This window comes from Populus nigra, chromosome 18 (genome assembly GCF_951802175.1).
Source record: "Populus nigra chromosome 18, ddPopNigr1.1, whole genome shotgun sequence".
Lineage (NCBI taxonomy): Eukaryota > Viridiplantae > Streptophyta > Magnoliopsida > Malpighiales > Salicaceae > Populus > Populus nigra.
The window spans coordinates 11,623,248-11,629,325 of record NC_084869.1 but is presented as its reverse complement, the minus strand read 5'-3'; positions in this window follow the sequence as shown (position 1 = coordinate 11,629,325).

The window sequence follows — 6,078 nt, the reverse complement described above, 5'->3', positions numbered from 1 at the left end:
ATTAGCTCACAAGAACATGTAGAGTGAAGAAACCATCAACTCATGCTAGTTTGGTCCCTTTTATCTCTCTCTTTTTTTTTTAATTGTTTTATTTACATTGATTATTTCTAATTGAATTTTATTTTCAATTCCATCCCTGGTTATTTAATTTTTTTTTAATTTTTTAATCAAATTTGATCTCTTTCTTTTAATTGGTACTTGTTTTGTTTTGAATAATTTGCTTGGTTGATTTGTTTTTTCAATTTAATCCATAAACATTTATTTTCATTTAGTTTTAATGTCAAATTTGATATTAATTCTTTTAATTGCTATTTTTTAAATCATTTTCTTAATTAAATTTTTTTTTTAATTCCATCCTTAAACATTTAATTTCGTTTATTTTTTTTCCTTTAATATTTAATTTCATTTAATTTTTATATCGAATTTAATCTTAATTCTTTTAATTGCTATTTTTTTTGTTTTGCATTGTTTTCCTTATTGTTTTTTTATAGCAATTTCATCCATTTATATTTATTTGATTAAGAACTTTACTTATTTGTGTTTTTTGGGTTTGTCTTTATTAGGGTCACCCCATTCTCATGATCTGGATCATAGATCTAAAAGAATAGCCTGAGTGGACTTCGATTTTCTTTTAAAGTATTTTTCATATAAATCTTTTGCTTGTATTTTTTTCACTTTTTTACTTATAGAGCCATCCCAACTTCATATCCTAGATTGTGTGTTTGATTTGTTGATCAAGGTTGGCTACTGGGTCCGCTCAAGGTTTTTTTTATTATTTGTTTTTACGTCTTTCCATCATATCGACAGGTGTCCATTTCTTACATTTTTAGTTTGGTTCAAGTTATTTGAATTTGTTAAACCTAGTTGGCTCGATTAGCCGAGTTCATATTTTCTTTGAGTTCTTTAAAAACACTAGCATCATATGATTTGTTTTTTTTGCATTCAGGATAATTTTTGCCCACTTACAACATAGTGATTAACTTAGGTTTTGAAGATTTATCCTTTATTTTTTTTGGGGAATATGCTTAATTATTTTTTACTAATTTTAAAAACAACCCAAGGCTATCTCAAAATTTTAAATTCATTGTTTTTGTTAAATTTATGATTTTTTTAAATGGAGTTTGATTTTAAACTAAATTAAATTAGTTGCTCTATTTTTTAAAAATTATATAGTCCACTATGTCACCATCTTCATATTTATTCTTAACATTTTTTCTAACAGCCTATAAAAATAAGCTCACCTACACCGCACTGCGTGTCAAGTCATTTTTTTTCTAATTTTTTAAAAAATATTGAGATGTTAGAAAGTCTGAAGTTTGATGCATACTGAATAAAAAAACATTTTTAAAATACTAAAATTAAAATATATTGGATGACATATCACATTTAATTGATATGGACTAGCCAAAGTTAATCAATAAAATCTAAGATGTTAATTAAATTAAATTAATGTGGGCATATGATTCTATTGTTGTGGTAGCATGGTTTCATCTTTCCATGATTTGTTTGGTGCTTTATATAAATTAACTTTATTTTTAGGGATAATAAAAATTATTTTATAGTAAAAGACAAGCTTTACAACAAAAAAAAATACATTTGTATTAGTTATAAAGTTTGGCTTTGGATACCAAGCTTATATATATTTTATTTTTATCGGATAATTGTCCTTTTTTTTTTGTAATTTTATCAGTGTGAATGCTTGTCTATAGCAAAGCAGGTCGAATTGGAACTCCAATATTTTTTCACAGGTGGTTCTCGGCTAATTTAATTAAATCACGAGCTTCTATATTTATATTTATAATTTTTTTAATGAAAAAACATTTTAAAAAAACATTCTTATTTTTCTAATAAAAATAATTATAAACCACAACAAGTCGCATATTAATAATTTATCTAGTTAGATACGTCATTTTAATTTATTTATTTTAATTATGACACAACCGTTTTCATTTTTTTTTGCTAAAATTTTTTTTATTCCTGGCTGTGGAGAGCGGATTCCATGACTAGTAGAATTTAAAGGGTGTTCATGGCATTGTGCAAATAACTAAAAATTTAAGCTAAATTGCCAATGTTATAGTTGTGTTTATTCCTTACACATTTGTTAAGAAAAAGACTTAATGATAAAAAAAGTCACGAATAAATTAATGAAATGAATGAATAAAATCTGTTCTTTTTACCCGGATATTATCTAGTAAGTTAAAATTGCTCAGTGTCCTGCTGTACAAGTCTACAGTAAAACGTTGAGCCGTCCTTTTTTTAATTATTTTTTTTTCATTTTAAACTAAGTTGTCTTTTTCTTTCTCTCTTTTTTTTTGAGCTGTTTTTTTTATGCCTTTCAGGGTTTTTTTTTGTATTTTTTTCTTTTAATAATTTTTTTGTTTATTATCTAATAAGCTAAAACTGCTCAGTGTTTCACCGTGCAAGTCCACAGTGAAACGCTAAGCTATCTTTTTTTTTTGTGTTTTTATTTTTTTATTTTTTTTGTTTTAAACTAAGTTGTCTTTTTCTTTCCCCCCCCCTTTTTTTTTTGTTTTTTGAGCTGTCTTTTTTTTTATGCCTTTCAGGGTTTCTTTTTTACAGTTCTTTGTTTTTTTATTTAATTTAGTTTTTTAATGTTAAATTATTTTTATTTAGTTATTAGACTTTCATGACTCGGATCTCGAGTTTAACAGGTTAACTTGGTTTGACAAGTTAACCTAATTTTTTTTGTTTTTTTGTTTTTAATTAATTTTTGTTGTTTACTTTAGTTGTTAATGTTAAATTTCTTTCTATTTAGTTATCAGACTTTCATGACACGTATCCTAGGTTTGACCGTTAACCTGGTTTCACGGGTTAACCCACCCGTCCATTTTTTTTGTTTTTTTCTTTTAATAAATTTTTTAAATTTAATTTAGTTTGTTAATGTAATTTTTTTTATTTAGTTATCAGACTTTCATGACACGGATCCCGGGTTTAACAGGTTAACCTGGTTTGACGAGTTAACCCAGAGTTTTTTTCTTTTTAATTAATTTTTTTTGTTTAGTTTAGTTTGTTAATGTTAAATTTCTTTTTATTTTGTTATCAGGCTTTCATGACACTTATCCCGGATTTTACGGGTTAACCTGATTTCATGGATTAACCGAGTTAATTCTAGGTTAATACGTCAATTTTTTTTTTCTATTAGGTCATCAAACTTTCATGATGCGAATTTCAGATTTGACGAGTTAGCCTGGTTTGAAGGGTTAACCCAATTAATTCAGATTTTTTTCTTTTTCTTCATTAGTTTTTTTCTTCATGTTGGTTTTTCTTCATTAGTTTTTCTCTTTTTAATTAATATATTTAATTATCACATTTTTATGACACGACTTTACAACTAGACTCACATCCAAGGCTCTTGGGTTTAGTGTTGCAGTCATACTCACTTAAACTTGAGTAATGTAAGTTTAATATTATTATTAATATTATAAATCTTACTCTTGAGTCAAGTGTTGCAGCTAGACCCAAAGCTTTTGGGTATCTCTTTGCAGAAAGAGCTAACACTCTTAAATCTTAGCTTTTTTATATTTTTATGCAAGAAAAAAAAATTAACCCGTGGTGTATGCCTTTGTTTTTTTTCCTTTTCCTTTTCTTTTCAAGCCTTTTACTGTGAACTGCACAGTGCGGTCCATAGTGAAAAAGTTGATGCCATTAGTTTTTTTTGGTTTTTTTTTAATTCATTTTTTAATATTAAATTTTTTCTATTTAATTATCAGACTTTCATTTTTTGGCTTCCCGCTGAGCAGCAAGTGAGGCAACGATGTTGACGTAGCCGCATTTAAAACATGGTTTGTTTGATACCATCTCAAACCTTGGTTGGTTTTCAAGTTTCTGACCATAATTACAATTCACTGTTAGGAAAATGGAATATTAAATTGAAAGATAGAGAGTCCAATGTTACAAGCTGTTTCAAATAAGGAAATTCAAAATAAGGACTAAAATTATGATATATTCAGAGCAGTGTTTCTGCACTTTGCAATTAGTTACTGCCATGGTAGTATAGAGCACTAATCTTTGACATTTTAACATCACTGTTGCATAATGGAAACAAGAAGTTACTGTAATGTTAGTAACACAACACTATATGATGGAATCTTGTATAAATTCTATTTTGAATTAAAATTTGTCAAATACATAATGCAATACACATCATGTATAAAATAAAATTCTCCTTCCAGTAACATCATGCTATCCTCTCATATGAAATCACTATTGGAAGATTAAATTGAAAGGATCAAAGGAAGTGTACAGCATTAAAAACTGTCTCAAAGAGGAAAAATTAAAGAGACCTAAATGTTAGCATATTGGAAACAAGTGAAGATCATGTATAAAATAAAATTCTCCTTCCAGTAACATCATGCTATCCTCTCATATGAAATCACTATTGAAAGATTAAATTGAAAGGATGAAAGGAAGTGTACAGCATTAAAAGCTGTCTCAAAGAGTTAAAAAGAGACCTAAATGTTAGCATATTGGAAACAAGTGAAGATCCTGTTGAATTTAAATTTATCAAAAACATAACAATACAAAATTTAATCCACAACATATGTAAAATGTAATGCTTCCAGTAGTAACATTCAAAACCTAAATGAGAAACTCCCCGATTGGAAACCCTAAATGACCCAAACTGATACCCAATTAACCACAACCCAACTTCTAATAAACCTTATTGAGAAACCCTAGATAGCTTCAATACTCGATTTGCTCGCTTCTCTTTCTTCCCCATGCCTTCTCTGCCTCTCGCTTGATTCTCTTAATAGGAGTTAAATGAACTGCCTTCTGTGCCTCGCGCTTGATTCTCTTAATAGGAGTTAAATGAACTGGTTTAATTTGGTTCTCTTCTATTATATATAAAAATAATAATAATAAAAAAAAACCTTGCCAAAGGGGAAGGCAAATGCTCTATGCACTAAGATTCAAGTTACTATTCACTATCAACAGTAAAATAATTGCCTTCCTAAAAAATCCGAAAGCCTGGTGTCAAAATACAGGATGGGGCCTTTTGGAGTTTTCATGTTGGTTTTTTTTTTTTTTGTAATTGTAGGGTAATTAAAGGCATATTTATCCTTTTATGTTATTTAATATTTAAAAAACACTTGCTCGTTGGAGGCGGTCCCACATTTTAAGTGGTGCATGCAGCGCCTCCTAGTGATAGAAAATACCTTTCCGTTGTGTGCTCTTCCTCTCAGTGCAGCACGCGTCAGCAGATGTTGGGTGGTTTCTTCTTGGTTGGTCTTTTTTCTTTTTCTATTCTCTCTTTCTTGAAAAGTATAGCCTTATTCCTTTTTGTTTTTTTTTAATTTCATCTTAAATCCTTCTTTTGATTTTAAATTTATGTCTTTGGCTATTTGGTTAAAGTTTTTTTTCTTTCAATTTAATCCTCAATTCTAATTCATCATTACATAATATTTTTCAACTTGGTCCTTTTGATTTATGTTTTTTTCCTTGGCTTTTTTCTCAAGTTTTTTTTATGATTTTTAATTTCATCATTCTATCCAAGTTTGTGGTTTTTATTTTTTATAATTTGGTTTTATTTATTTTATTTTTGATTTTTGTCCTTTTGTTATTTTTTTTTCAATTTAACCTTCTGAAAATTGTTGTTGCCCTTAATTTATTTTTTATTTAAATTTTCACCATCAATTTTTAATTGCTATATTTTTATTTGCACAAAATAAATCACACTGGTTAGCCTTAGTCAACCAACTTGACCTGTGACTTTTCCCGGGTTGACACCTGGGTTGGTTTTGAAAACTAAGCGGTAGATAACCTGGGTAAATCCAATTTTTTTTATTGTATAAAAAATGTAAAATCGACTACATTTTGGAAAAAAAATATTAAAAAGAAAAACGATAACAAGTTTTGACTATTTTTTTAAGGCTTGTTGGGTTGCAGGTCAACCTGATCTTTTGATCGGATCATGCAAGGTCAATTATCTCCAATTTTATTTGAAATCCAGCTTTGTCTGGATTCAGATCACCCGAGTCACGGGTCAAATTGCTAGCTACGGTCAAGTTTTAAAATATTGATTTGTCAGGTTATCTCGTTTTTATTGTCAAGGCCACA